Source organism: Mus pahari, chromosome 13 (genome assembly GCF_900095145.1).
Source record: "Mus pahari chromosome 13, PAHARI_EIJ_v1.1, whole genome shotgun sequence".
Lineage (NCBI taxonomy): Eukaryota > Metazoa > Chordata > Mammalia > Rodentia > Muridae > Mus > Mus pahari.
This window is the reverse complement of record NC_034602.1, coordinates 11,887,596-11,902,506: the sequence shown is the minus strand read 5'-3', so window position 1 is coordinate 11,902,506 and position 14,911 is coordinate 11,887,596. Positions and strand designations below refer to the sequence as shown.

The 14,911-nt window shown below is 43.9% G+C and overlaps 1 pseudogene across 1 annotated transcript; it reads right to left on the bottom strand.

Moving 5' to 3' along the window:
• Nucleotides 1-6,164: 6,164 nt before the first annotated feature.
• LOC110330860 lies at nucleotides 6,165-8,791 on the bottom strand (annotated as a pseudogene). Its single transcript, XR_002380970.1, has one exon. The product of XR_002380970.1 is annotated as a serine/arginine repetitive matrix protein 1 pseudogene (transcript).
• Nucleotides 8,792-14,911: the final 6,120 nt, after the last annotated feature.

The following is a 14,911-nucleotide window of genomic DNA, read 5'->3' as shown; positions in this document are numbered from 1 at the left end:
TCCTACCAAAGGCTATTAACAGAGTCAATGCGATTCTCACCGAAGTCCCCATGCCATCCTTCACATAAAAAAGAAAAAAAAAACCATAAAACTCATATAAAAGCCAAAAGAACAGCCAAAGCAACCCTGAGCCAAAAGAATAGTGTTGGACGCATCACCACACCTGATTTCAAGTTCTATTATAAAGCTCAAAGCTATAGTAACAAAAGCAGCATGGTACTGACAAGAAGGATTGATTCAGGATCTTTGTGGGAAAATGGGGAGCCACTAGGCAACTGCATCCTACCATTTTTCACAAAGATGCCAAAATATACATAGTGAATAGAAGTTATCACCTTTAACATGGTGCTAAGAATCTGCATGCTCTACATGTAGATGCTTGAACTAGATCCTTGTTTCTCGCTGCAATAAAAAAACATCAGCTCAAAATGGATCAAGAATGTCAATGTGTGATCCAAAACTCTTTTTAGTGGGAAATGTTCAGAATTCATTTCAAGATATATGTACAAGAAATAACCTTCCAAATAGTATTCCAGTTACTCAAGAAATAAAGCCAATGATGGACAAATGTTTTACCTGCTCCAGCTTCTGTTAGCTAGTGGCGCCTTCCTTCCTGTTCTTCACAGCGCTTTGGAAAGTCTCAGTTTGTCTAGAAATCTTCAGAGTTGTTTCAAGGTAATGGAGTTTGACTTACTCCTGCCTGGGAAAGTGGGTCTGCCCACCTGGAAAGAGGGAGGAGACACGGAGTGACACGGCTCTCCTAGCTGAGGCTCTCTAGAGCAAGGAACATTAAGAAAATCCAGATGAAAGCAAAGATGGATGAGCACGGCCCAAGTCCATGCTCAGCATGGTCCTCGGCGCCTCAGTGTTTTCCTGGGCTTATGGGTGGAAAGAAATGCACAGGGAAATACAGGTAGTTCTGTCAAGCTCGAAAACACCAAGTGCCATCCTGCTTTCCAAACTACAAATGATACCACAGCAGAAGTCTGCTAGAATCTCCCTCGCTCCCCCAACTCTGTATAAGAGATCTGCATTTGTAATGCTTCCCTCTCCTTAGAGGTTATTATAGTCTTGTTTTCTCACTGCATGCAAATAGTTGCGAGTGGGGGGTGGCATGCACCCCTGAACAATATCACTCTTAGGAAGGCCCTCTCCCTCTCCCCCTACCCCTCCCCCTCCCCCCATCTCCCTCCCTCTTCCTCTCCCTCCCCCACAAATCCCACAGAAATTATCCAGAATGCTCCCAAAAGCAGCAACTTGAGTTGGTGACTGTTGTGGGATCCCAGGCTTCCTAAGCATTGACCTGCTGGTGTCTGTTTCTCTGAATCACAGGATTGAACACCCAAGGTGACAAATGCCCTAACTGGGAAGGCTGAGCCCTGAGACTACCCTGATATCAGCACCAGAGCTGATTAATCAGTGATCTACAGATTTGAAGACTTGGGTGTAGTGTAGTGAATTTCACATTGCTGTTACAAAGATATCTCACAGAAGCAAATGGGCAGAGGAAGCCTGAGTTTGGCTTATATTTTCAAGGGAATCACAGTCCTTGGCAGGAGCAGGAAAGCCATAATTGTATAAGCATGCACAGGACTCTATGAGATTGTGTTCACAGTGGTAGAAGTCCGCTTTGGTTACTCTGTACACAGAGTCAGTGTACACAGGCTGATAGTGAGAACAGATATATCTTCAAAGGATGGCACTCTCTCACCTTCCACAACACAGCCTTACCTCGTAAAACTCCTCTCCTCCCGAAGTCTTCAGTAAACACAAGAAGCTGAAGAGTAAGCTCATGAAAACAAGGTCAAGGAAGACATTTTAGATTCAATATGTAGATAGAGATGTAGATAAAGAACTGGAGTAAGGGTCCAGGAAAGTGCTCAGGAATGGGATTCTGAGATAGGTGGAGGTCAGGAATGCTTGCTGGAGGGAGCTGAGGGATCTTTGTGGGACAATGAGTGCTGGGGTTCAGAAAGGAGCAATGCAGAAAGGGAGGGCCAGGAAAGCCAGAGAAACTCAACTTTTATACTATCACCTTTACTATTTTGATTAGTAGTCAAGCGTCTGTTACTTAAAGAACTGGTCGGGGTAACCACATAATTCTTGGAGTTTATTTTCCCTTTCCTAAAAGGGTGATTGTGAACCTTGGAGAACTGGCAAAGATAAGTTATGAAGCTGCCAGCGGCAGGAAAGATCTAGGACAGCAATGCGTGGGCCATCCATCCCCTGCTTGGACTTTGAAACAACCTTGCCTTGTATGGTTTTGGAGAACTGGAGATTCTTCTATCCCGTGCCTCCTGTCTAAGCCATGCATCTCACTAAAGTGCCTGTCATGGAACACCCCAAAAGGAGCTCAGTTAGCAAGCATGGAGTGGCTTGCTCCCCAGGGAAACACTTGGCTTTCTGCTTGGAACTCAGGGGCGAGGTGGGGTGTCCTTCAGTGAGTTAGCAAGGGAGCAAATTGCCTCCCTCCTTCATTAACAGCCTTAGGAACCTGAAATTTCTCAACAGACATTTGTAGCTAAAGCATTTCACAGAGCTGTGGAGAGGAGAGCCTTGGCTTTGCTTGTTTTCATTGCTTTCATTATTCATGAAGTGGCTTAATTGGAGAGGGGGTGTTGATGTTCAGAGGAGAACACTCCCCTCCAACAAGGCAGAGCTCACTCAGGCTGTGCTGTGTGTGTGGAAGCTGAAGATGTCACCCACAATAAACGTGAACTGCTACCTGACAGGAGCAAGGTGGGGGGGTGAAAGCAGAGGAAAGCAAGAATGTATTCGATTGTGTTTACACGATTCCTTCACAGCACAGCAGGCAGTATTCACACCATAGTACTCACCCTAACATAGATAATTTGATTTTCAACCTGGTTAGCATGCATTCAGACATAGCAATACATGAAAATATATGCTTTAGCAGTGCATGCTAAACAAGGTTGCACACTTTAAGTCAGAATTTATTAGAGGTAAGTGTTGAAGTGGGTGATTGTGGAAGTCCTAAAATTCTCAGTTCAACACATGACACCTGTGTTGAAATAAAGAAAAAAAGTACAATTTACTTTCACTCTCTTGCATGAGAGCCGTATATGTATATGTATATGTATATGTATATGTATATGTATATGTATATGTATATGTATATGTATATGTATATGTATATGTATATGTATATGTATANATATGTATATGTATATGTATATGTATATGTATATGTATATGTATATGTATATGTATATGTATATGTATATGTATATGTATATGTATATGTATATGTATGAGTATGTGTATGTGTATGTGTATGTGTATGTGTATGTGTATGTGTATGTGTATATGTATACATTTGCAGTGTCTAGAAAATAAATTTGTTTCCTTTCGACTTTTTTTAATGATTTAAAAAGTTTTAAAGCAAAATGAGAACATAGTCCTATGATAAAAATATCACTACTATCGCTAAGCAGGAGGCTGTAAAATACCTAGCTAGATCTGGTCCAGGAGGCAGGGGGAGGGGTCAAGGAAACCAATCTAAAAGCCCTGAGGAGGTTTTCCCACTTGTGACAGACACAGCAGCCCTCCTTGTGTGTCGATTCTGCCTTCTTACCATTAGGACTAAATTAAATCAATTGTAGGCGACCGTCTACTTGTATCACCCGGGTAAAATCAGAGCTTTCCCAGGGCCAGTCAAGTGGGCTCAGGCCCACCAAGGCCCTGCCCCTTCCGCCCTGTAGGTCACAGGCTTGCTAGCTAATATAACATATGACAGATGAACTCCCTGTGCCATTTGCCTCCTCATGGGGTTACTCAATGCTCTAGATTCATTTCTGTTGTTATGACAAACACTCTAACAAAGAGCGTCTTTGGGGAGAGAGGGGTTATTGGAATTAATACAAAAAATTATATTAGCGCTCATGCATGAGAGCCAAATACATATACATATATATATATATATATATATATATATATATATATACACACATGCAGTGTATATAAAATAAATTTGTTTCCCTCTGAAATTTAAGTCTTTGAAGAAACAAATTAAAGAAGATATCAATACTCGTGACTCAGCTGGATGAACATAGAAAACATGGCATCCAACCAAAATAGTATACAGAGTCAATGCAATTCCCAGCAAAAGTTTTACACAATTCTTTAGAGACATTGAAAGAATCATATTCAACTTCATATGGAAAGACAAAAAAACCCACAAGATAGCTAAAAATAATCCTGTACCATTAAAAAAAAAAATTCTGGAGATTCCGTGATTTCAAGTTGTACTATAGAGCTATAGTAATAAAAACCACATGGTATTGGCATAAGAAAGACAGGTTGATCAATGGAATTGAATTGAAAAGATCTTCACCAACCAACCTATACCTAGTAGAGAACTGATATCCAAACTGTATAAAGAACTCGAGAAATTAGACACCAACAACTTCAAGTACCCATTTAAAAATGATATATAGAACTAAACAGAGAATTCTCAACAGAGGACTCTATAATGGCCAAGAAACACTTAAAGAAATGTTCAACATCCTTAGTTACCAAGGAAATGCAAGTCAAAATGACTCTGAGATTCTATCTTACACCTGTCAGAATGGCTAAGATCAAAACCTCAAGTGACAGATCATGCTGGTGAGGATGTGGAGCAAGGGGAACAGTCCTCCACTGCTGGTGGGAGTATGAACTTGTACAACCACTTTGAAAATCACTTTGGCAGCTTTTAAGAAAATTAAGAATAGTTCTAACTCAAGACCCAGCTACACCACTCCTAGGCATATACCCAAAGGATGCTCCAATGTACTACAAAAGACACTTGATCAATTATGTCCTCAGCAGCTTTATTCATAATAGCTTCAAACTGGAAACAATCTAGATGTCCCTCAACTGAAGAATGGAAAAGAAAAATGTGGTAAATTTATTTACACAGTGGAGTACTACTAAGCTGTTAAAGACAATGACACCATGAGCTTTTCAGGCAAATGGATGGAACTAGAAAAGATCACCCTGAGTGACATAACCCAGACCCAGAAAAACACACATGGTATGCAGTCACTTATAAATAGGTATTAGCCGAAAAGTACAGAATAACCATGCTACAATCCACAGGCCCCAGAAAAGCTAAGTAACGAGGAAGGCCCAAGGGAAGATGCTTGAATCTTACTGAAAGGGGGAAATAAAAAAGACATTGGGAGTGGATGGAGAGGGGAAACTGGGTGGGAGAGGGGCTGTCGAGAGAAATGAGGCACCACGTGTGAGGAGGGTGGAAGGGAAGAGAAAGGAATGGGTAGGGGACATCTCTAGGGTGAACTAGAAACCTAGACAATAGAAACTCCCAGGAATCTAAAGAGTGGTAGCAATAGGGGATATAGAAACTGAAATGGTTACCTCTGGTAATCAGGCAATACTTTTCTTTTTTATTTAAATTTAGAAATTTATTCTGTCTAATCCACAAGCTTTATATAGCTTTAGTTAAAAAATAAAAACAAGTGAAACCAGGACACTGCCCAGGTCCTTCCAGCCAGCCAAATACACGAGCTCTTCAGTTGTGGGTACCAGCTGGAAGAATGAGGAGAAACATGAATGGGAGCCACCGTAAGACAAATGTCTGTAACTGAAGGGTCCGCCTTTACAAAAGAGGGAGAAAAGAGAAGAAGGAAACAAAACACCACCACCTGAAGGAGAAAACCCAGCCTGCCAGATCAGCTTAGGAACTGTCCCACAGGGCAGCCCTGCAGCTCTAGGGATGGGATCCCGCCACATGGCAGACTCCACAGGCAAGAGAGTGAACACTCAAACCTTTGTGGTGCTTCAACAGTGGTCTCACTTCTGGGCAAGCTTACAAACCTATACAAGGTTAGAAGCATAATTTACATGGGTGCTAAGATTCAAGAGAAAAGGGATGAAAGAAAAAAAAATGAAGGAAAGAAAAGAGAAGAAGAGAAAAGAAAGAAAAATAAACCTCTTGAGGAGGCAAGGGCATTTAAAGGATCCACAAGAATGCCAATATTCAAATCCCCCCTTTTTTAAAAAGAAGGTTTTTTGGGGGGGATGGGGGACCTTAAAGTATTTCACTCTAAATGTCAATGGAAGAATGTCACTAATACACCCTGGACACCTTTGTAACATAAATCCATGTCCCCTCTCTTTCTTAACAATTGTTACAGCAAACATTATAGTCTAAAGCCCAAACACATTTGAGCAATTTTTGAAATTGAACTGAGTACAAACCAAATAAATTTTACAACGTAACAAACATGTCTGCCTAGGACTGGGGACACTTGAACCTTTCCCATGAATCCCAGGGCCTTCTCCCATAGGTGCCTCTCTAAGACATCATGGTTGTCATCTTCAGCTACACTCTCAGACTCCTTCCTGGGCTCTGGTGCTGCTGCAGGCTCTTGCTGTGCTGATGTGGTGGAGGCAACAGAAACAGCTGCAGGGGGCTGCAGGAGCTGGGGTGGCCACAGCCACAGCCTTCTCCTTCTTGTGTCTTTGTGCTTCTTGTGTTTCTTGTCCTCCTCCTTTTTCTTTCCACCTCCTCCTTGACCAGAGTTCCTGGTGGGGGATGGGCTTGGTGTCAGGCTTTTAGGCTTTTTGACTAGTACTGCAGGCGACCAGTTTGTGGAGCGTGACTGAGACTGCACAGGAGAGCGGGGTGCTGGAGGCTTTTTAGCTGCTGGCTCAGGAGATCCAGAGACAGATCTGGAAAATGAAACCCTTCTTACAGGATGAGGGCTTGGTGAGGCAGCCTTTATTATCTTTTAGGGCTCTGGAGTTCTGGTTACTCTCCTAGTAGGCCTAGTACTTGGGGATGGAGACCGCCTTCTGTGGGGTGACCTGGGGAAGGCCCTTTCCTATGCTTTGAAGATAAGGAGGCCTAGCATCTCTTGGGATAGGGGGTAGGGGGGCGTTCTTTGTTTAGGAGGTGGAAAGTGGGAGACCTGGCACTTTGGGGGTGGAGATGGTAATGCCCTTCCCTTGGGCAGGGATGGGGGTGAGGCCGTTCTCCTTTTTGAAGGTAGGGAAGGAAAGTATTTCTTCTGGATGGGAGGAGAGTCTCTTCTGGAGATCGCGTGGGGGAGGAGAAGGGGTCCTTTATTGTGGTGGTGGGTTGGCTGAGCCGTCCAGGAGCTAGGAGTGGGGGAGGAGGAGGGGCTAAAGAAGATCATTGGCCTTCTGGCAGGAGGCGGGGAGGGACTTTTCCTTCTACTACTTAGTCACTGGCGACTGCCATCGCTTTCCCATCTGCAACCAAGGGGAAGTCTCTCTTTGGCACTTTCGAGATGATGGAGAGGCACTCTGAGAAGGGGACTGTGTCTGCTGCCAGCCTACCTCACCATTCTTCACACGGGATCTCATGGGCTGTTCAGACGAAGGCTGCAGATTCTGTCATCTGTATTGTTTCCTCTGCTGCACAGAATCAGTTGTAGTCATGTTGCTGCCTTTGCCTTCTTCAGACTCCACTTTTCTAGGCTTGGGTACTGGAGAAGGTGACTCTCTTTTCTCAGTACCTTTATGTTTTGTTACTTTACCCGAGGTTCTTCCTGGAGACACAGAAACACAACTTTTTCTTGCACAATTTGTCTGCTGGGGAGTTGGGGAATGGCGAGTTTTGGGTGGTGGATGCTGGAGATGATGACCGGTGCCTTCACCTTGGAGGACCTGCCTTAGGTGATAACTTAAGCATTTTCCAAGGAGGGCTGGGTGTCCTCTTGGGAGGCTTCTTTGGCGGTGATGCAGAATGAGATGAAGAGGACAAGGAGCTACTTCCAGGCAGTGATGAGGAAGGACGCCTCCTTTGTCTCCCTGGAGACCTACTCCTCCTGTGCCTTGGTGGAGGAGGGATCTGTCTTGGTGGAGTTCTTCCTCGGAGAGACGATCATCTTCTTGGGCTTGTTGGCCTTCTTGATCGGGATCTGTGTCGATGTCTTGGTCTAGTATGAGAAGGTGATTGAAAATGGGTCTGAGGCCGTGATCTGGAACTTGACTGAGATCTTGGTCGAGTCTTTTCCTTTCCCTTTTTGAAATTTTTTTGTGGAGACAGTTCTTTGGGCTCTGGTACAGGCTCAGGCTTGTTAGCTTTCTGGATGTCACTTGTCAATGTGGCCTTCTGTACTGAAGAGTCTTTCATTCTCACTGATGGTTCTGGTAGCTCTAGAGATTTCTCCTTTTCTGGGGCAGGGGAAGGGCTCAGGCTCTTGGTTCTGTGATGGGGAGATGTAGGAGATCTCTCTCCTGACAGGGGAAGATCTTCCAGGGGAAGGAGATCTGGATTCGGGTCTTCTTGGGCTGTGAGATCACTCCCTCTTCTCTCTGCTCCTTTCTTTTTCTTCTTTATCCCTCTTACCTTTATCTTCAACTATTTTTTTTTTCAGAGATGCCAATTTTTCTAGTTCAATTTGTCTCTGTTTTATCTCTTCCTTCTTCAACTCTAGGAAGGCAGAAGGGACTCAGCTGATATTTTCTTGTATACTTAACAGCAGGGGGCCACAGTTCTCCCATGAATTCTCTAGCATTCTTCAAAACTCCAGTCATGTTGATTTGCATCACTTTGGAATCCACATGCTTCTCTTCCAGCTGGTTGAAGATGAACTCAATCACAACATCCCTTTGAATCCAATGTCTCAGTTACTCTTTTTGTTATCCAGAGATTTATAACCTCCAAATTGACTTTGCTTATGGCCATCTTTTTTTCTAGGCATTCTGTGAATTCCAGCTGCTTGAGGAGTTTCTTCCATTTGTTGCTGAACCAGTTGTCCTGCTCTGCACTTGTTTTGCAAAAGAATCCCACCTCCATTGTAGATCACTTCCTATCCCTGAGGTGAGGTAATACTTTCAATGGAGGAATGGGGACCACAACCCAGCCACACAACCTTCTACACTCAATTTTTCCTGCCTACAAGATATGCAGGGATAATGATAACCTGAACAGAAATTGAGAAAATGGCCAGCCAATGACTGGCCCAATTTGAGACCCATACCATGAGAAAGAGTCTACTCCTGACATTATTTATATTTATTTATATTTAGCTACTTGTGGACAGGAGCTTAGCATAACTATCATCTGAGAGGCTTCACCCAGCTGCTAATGGAAACAGACTTAGAGACCCACAGCCAAATATTAGGTGGAGCTCAGGAAATCTTGTGGAAGATGGGGAGGAAGGATAGAAGGGTCCAGAAAAGTTAAGGATGTCACAAGAAAACCTACGGAATCAACTATCCTGGGCTCATAATTGCTCATTGAGCCTGAGACTGAAACACCAACTAGAGAGCATATACATGGGATTGACCTAGGCCCCTACATATATGTAACAGATGTACAGCTTGGTCTTTGTGGGAAACGCCTAAAAGCAAAAGCAGAAGCTGCCTCTGACTCTGTTGCCTGCCTTTGGATCTCTTACCCATGGCTGCCTCTTCTACCATCAATAGAAGAAGATGCGCCTAGTCCTACTGAACTTGCTATGCTAAGGCAGGTTTATATCCATGGAATGCCTCCCCTCCTCTGAGGAGAAAGGGAGAGGGAAAAGGGGATGGGGGAGAGGAATGGACTAGAAGCAGAGGAGGGAGTGGAAGTCGCAATGGGTAATGTTAATTAATTAATTAGTCGATTAATGAATGAATGAAAAAATCCAGGTATGGCCCATCATTTCAGAAAAGTTGTAGGAACTGAATCAGCTAGTCATATAACAATCAAGAGCCAGTGAAATGGCTGAGTGGGAAAGAGCACTTATCACTGAGCCTGACTATTTGAATTCGACTCCTAGAATCTACATGGAGAAAGAAGACATTAACCCAACTTCCACTAGCCATTCTCGGATCTCCACAAGTATCCATGACATGCCAACATGTAAAGAGAGAGAGAATGAATACATGAAAAAAAAAAAAGAGTTGGCTCAGTGATTTACTCTTGTAGATGACTAAGTTTGGTTCCAAGCTCCCATGTCAGAAAATTAACAACCTTCTCTAAGTCCAGCTCCAGGGCATCCTGCATTCTCTTCTGGTCTCCATCACTACCTACACAAAAAATGGCAATCTCTCTCTCTCTCTCTCTCTCTCTCTCTCTCTCTCTCTCTCTCTCTCTCTCTCTCTCTCCTCTCACTTTCCCTCACACATACACACAAGAAAAACACAGTAACAAAACAACAGGACAATCTTCCACAACTGTGCTCACCAACTTGGTCTAGATAATTTCTCATGAAGACTCTATTCCCGGATTATTGGACATTGTGCCAAATCCTTGGCTATGGGGAAATATAATAGAAAGCACTGATCTTGGAGGGGTTTGGTCTTGAATGTTACGGTGACCTCCTGAGCCTCGTTATGGTTTCCAAGGGAATTACAAAGTTAAGAGCTGATTGACTTGTCTTTTCATTCGTGATAGATAAACTCATCTCTCAACCATTTTGACTAGAGTCTTGAGCCAATCATATTCAACAAGATAAGGACAATTTCTTAGTTGGTTCAGACAACTGGGACCCAGCAGAAACACAGGAAGTTCCGTAAGGAGTGGAAGGAAGAGCGACTGAGAAGTCACTCATCTCTTCTCAGACTTTGCGTACTGTTCTATGCCTCCATTGCCTTCACATCACAAATCATCAAAGGACTTTTGATCACAGAGGTCTGAGAAGTAATGGGACAGAAAGCCTCTCAAGGAGCCGGATCATTACCAGTTGGACAAGAACCCAGTTATAGCCTCAATCCTCTCATCTCTATGAGGCCCACAGAGGACCTGTGGGAGAAAGTGTTTTGATTACTTGACAAGAGCTGTCTGAAGCAGTCGTTTCTAAAACAAGTGTGAAAAACATACTTAAGGAGCAAGATGCCGTGCAATCTTTAAAAATGAATTAGCTCCTAAACAGTCTAGTGGTAGATGATCATAATTGTTCCCCAGTGATTCATAGAACCAGAGTAGTTTGCAGACTCTTAGCCCCAACTGCTTAGATCAGTTCCTGCCTCTGGCACTCACTTAAAAAGATGTTGGGGTAGGCAACTCTCTTCATATCAGATTCTTCAACTATGAAGAAAATATATTCCTCATAGGGTTAAAGTTTGGAAACATAAATGGTTAGAAAGCAGTACACATGCTAAACACTTATTTAAAACTTTAATTCACTGTAACATTCTTCCTTGATGCAAAATCCCCAGGCCAGAAACCAAAGATGACAATAATTTCTTCCTTAAAGTTTTATTACTCATAAATAACTGTAAGAACTCTAGAATTTCTTCAGGCATCTTCCTACCAAACTACCCGAGGGTCTCCAGAAACACCTTCTGCTTCTGAGAAACAAGGCATGTGTATTGGGATGGAGCAAGCTGTTGCCTTGTACCACAGTGTACTTGTGTTTAATGACTATTTTTATTAGGCTGGCATTGGTGACAATTAAAGAATTAAAGGAGCAAAAACCTAGTAACTTCTAGCCCAAAAGGCACCACAAATGCTGTACACAAACCAATATAAAGAGGCACAAACTTTATACCCTGATCTTTTTCTCAGGCTTTTCTCTATATGCTGAGCTGTCCCCAGACAAAGGCGAGAACTGCTCTGTGGAAAATGATGGTCTCCACGGTGCTTCCAACAGAATGCATTCATTTTCCTGGAATGGAGTGCCAACTAGGCCCAGCCACCTTCTGCTCCTAGAGAATGATTGCCTCAGCCCAGTACTCAAGAGACCAGTGGTGAGTCCATGTTCAGTGGGGCCTGGGCTGAGCTCCTGCAGCCTTCCCCCAGCCCTGGAAACCTTGGCAGGCATCAGTTCTGAGCCTGCATGTCCCCACCGATGTGGAAATTGTCATGTGTTCCGATGCTTTAAGGGTATTGTTGAAGCTTTCATCAAAGTGTAGCAGGCTCCCACCTCACGCTAAGTCAAGCAGCTGGTAAATGTTCTGCTGTGGCTGCAGATGGATTGGTGGTGGCAGGCCCAGAGCTCACCACCTCTACTTAAACAGGTGTTTGACTCTGTATTTTCCAGGTGGCCAGAAGGAGCCTGATTATTCAGTGAGAGTAGAAGCCATGCGGGATAGGAATAGCTCTCCAGCACTGGCAAGAGGGAGCAGCCAGCCACTTGGCTTTAATCCATCTGTTCACAAGACATGATCTTAAAGCCAGAACTTTTCCACTGGAGACTTCCTACTTTGAATTTTAATGGTCAGGTCAGCAAGGGCATTGCAGCACCAACTCCCATGCTTTGTCAAGAGCTGCCTTGTTGCCTGGGGAGAGGGGGTTGGCTAACTAGGTTACAAGAGTCAGAGGCCATTGGAGTTTCCAGCCAGGGCATTGCTGCTTCATCAGCCCAGCTGCCAGGTGGAACATGAGAAGATAAAGTTGCCACAGCATGTTATATTTCTCCACAGCCATGGACCTACCTTTAAGAGGGAGATCCTCTGTAGTCACTGGGAAATGACAGGCACCATCAACAGCTAGCCACGAAATCACAATGCAAAAATAAACAGCTGTTCACTGGAAGGCATACAAGCATCTTTTAGCAGCAAAAAGATTCACAAATAAGTTTTCAAGGCAATCAGAGTAAGGGAGATTGGAACCACCTGTCTATTTGAGGGATTCCTGAGATGAGCTCAAACCAGTCTGAGACACTCAGAACATCTTAATTAGAAAACATTAAAAGAAAATAGCACACTGGCAAAAGGAAACATATTTAAGTGTAGAAATAAGCAAACATCAAAAAGTCCCTGGCAAGGATTATTCAAGCAAGAAGCTTGAGAAAGCCAGTTCAATTTCTTCACAGCTCAGGGTCTACAAATCTCAGGGGAACCCCTGAGCATAAAGGAGTACGGGACCTCCACATTCATATACAGGATGGGTGGATGGGCAAGAGATGCACAGCTCTCAAGTCCTTTCCAAGGACTAGGAGTAAGATGAGTAAATCTGTCATGACTTATAAATGGGAGAGAAGAGTGGGGACAGGCCTTCTCATGGGGCCACCTGCCCCAAAACTGGTGCCGTGGGTGCCCCTGCCTTTCCCTGGCTCCTGTGACATAGCAGACTGGAGGGGACAGGAAGACAGCTGTCAGATTTCACATGGCACTCACTCTTGGCAAGGAGACAAGTCTAGCGGCAGCCAAACCCTTGTCACGATCCCATCAGTCCCACAATGGTGGGGCCTCTGCTGGCTAGTGGCAGGTCACAGGAGTGTGGGAGCTCATCTGACCCCCACATCTGAGTCCCTAAATCAAACTGCTTTCCCTCCAGAAAAGCCTGGGTGAGGAATTTCTTGTGCCAAGTTTGTTTATACAATGAAGAAATGTTGCTGGGATCATAGGCAGGTGTCTTCCTGCTATTGTTTATTTATAACTCATAGCCTAAGTTGCTTAGAAATGGTCTTGTTTCTACATCAGCACTCTTGAAATTTGGGTTTAGATGATTTCTTTGAGGGCACTGCTCTGTGGGGGTGTAGGATGTCTACCACTACTACTGCAGCTACTACCCAGTGGATGAACGGTGTACAGCCACCTTCAATGTAGCAGCAAGAATAACCCCAGCCAATGCCAAATGTTCCTGGAGAGAGGAGATGTCCAAACACCCTCTGGTTAAAAAAAAATTGCTACATATACAGTATAGAAATATGTGTAAGTGTGCCAAAAATTATAGAAAGAAATGGCAGCTCAAACTTAGTCTGAGTAAGTTCCCAATGTGAGGACCTAGTGTGGGAACTTTTAACCCTAGACTTGCCAAAATTATTGAGCACTTTCTAGAAATTCAGCTCCATGGCCTGGTTCAGAACAGACTCCATTTCACCATACATCATTTTAAAGAAGGACAGACAGCATGTGGGGAACCAGGAGGAAGACTCTCCTGGTCAGCGAATCTGTTTTATTATCTGTTATCAAAGTAGAAGATAAATACAAGTAAAACCAGAGAAATGATTCTGGAGAATAAGACATTTGCAAAACTGATGAAAGGCCAAAGGAATGAAAAATAGTTCATTAGAGCAAAGTATTGACAACTAAATTCACTAAAGCTTCATGGTCCTGTTCATGTTCAACAGCATGCCCGTGCGCTTCACTGAAATCACATCATGTCTGGTTGACCCCAAACTCAACCTAGGAAAGGCTGCTGTTGCATCAAGCTTATACAAGTCACTGCCTCTGCCATCATTCCATTGGCCTTACCTGCCATCCGAACCTCACTGACAGCAGGGTTCAAGGCAAAGGCTCCTGCCTTGGGCCATAAAGTTCTTTCTAGTTGCTAGCCTTTTCTGAAAATACCATTTGTGTTATTTTTGATTGTTGTTGTTGTTGTTGTTTTGTTTTGTTTTTAATTTCACACAGACTTTTCATGGAGGCCTGATCTTCTGGGTGGGTTTGGTACTATAGAAAGTTATAGAACATTAACTGAAGTAAGGTAAGAGCTGTCTAAAGCTTTAGCCCCTAGAAGTATCAGTTATCTATGGATTTGAAACTCAGCCAATAAGATATCTGCTGATGTTCCCATCCAAGCCCTCACCTGTGCCCCCCCCCCCCATTCTCTCAACCTTAGTACTTGAGAAGGTGGCAGGGAGCAGACTCATGGAGTAGGCACAGGAAAGTCTCTTCTCTGACCTGGTACCAGGCCTAAGGAGTTACTCTTTGCGACAAAGCCTGGTAAATCCCCAGGGAAGGAAGGCTGCAAAGCGGAGGTGGAGGAGCACATCCAGGAGGAGGCAGTGGGTTACAGGGCTTGTTTCAAATGCCTAGGGGGATGAGTTTTATTCCTGCTCAGAACTGTGCCTCACAGGTTAGAACAAAAGCAGGAGACACGTGGGAGACTGGAGCTCTGGCAAGCCACCTCCAAGTCAATCACTTAGTACTAGGAGACAAATGAAGGTATCCCTTGAGTCTTTCTACCTCACTACTTTCATGTGAAGGTTTGACAAACGATGCAAGTGACAGGTACACGGAAGTGATTAAAACCAGCCCTTGC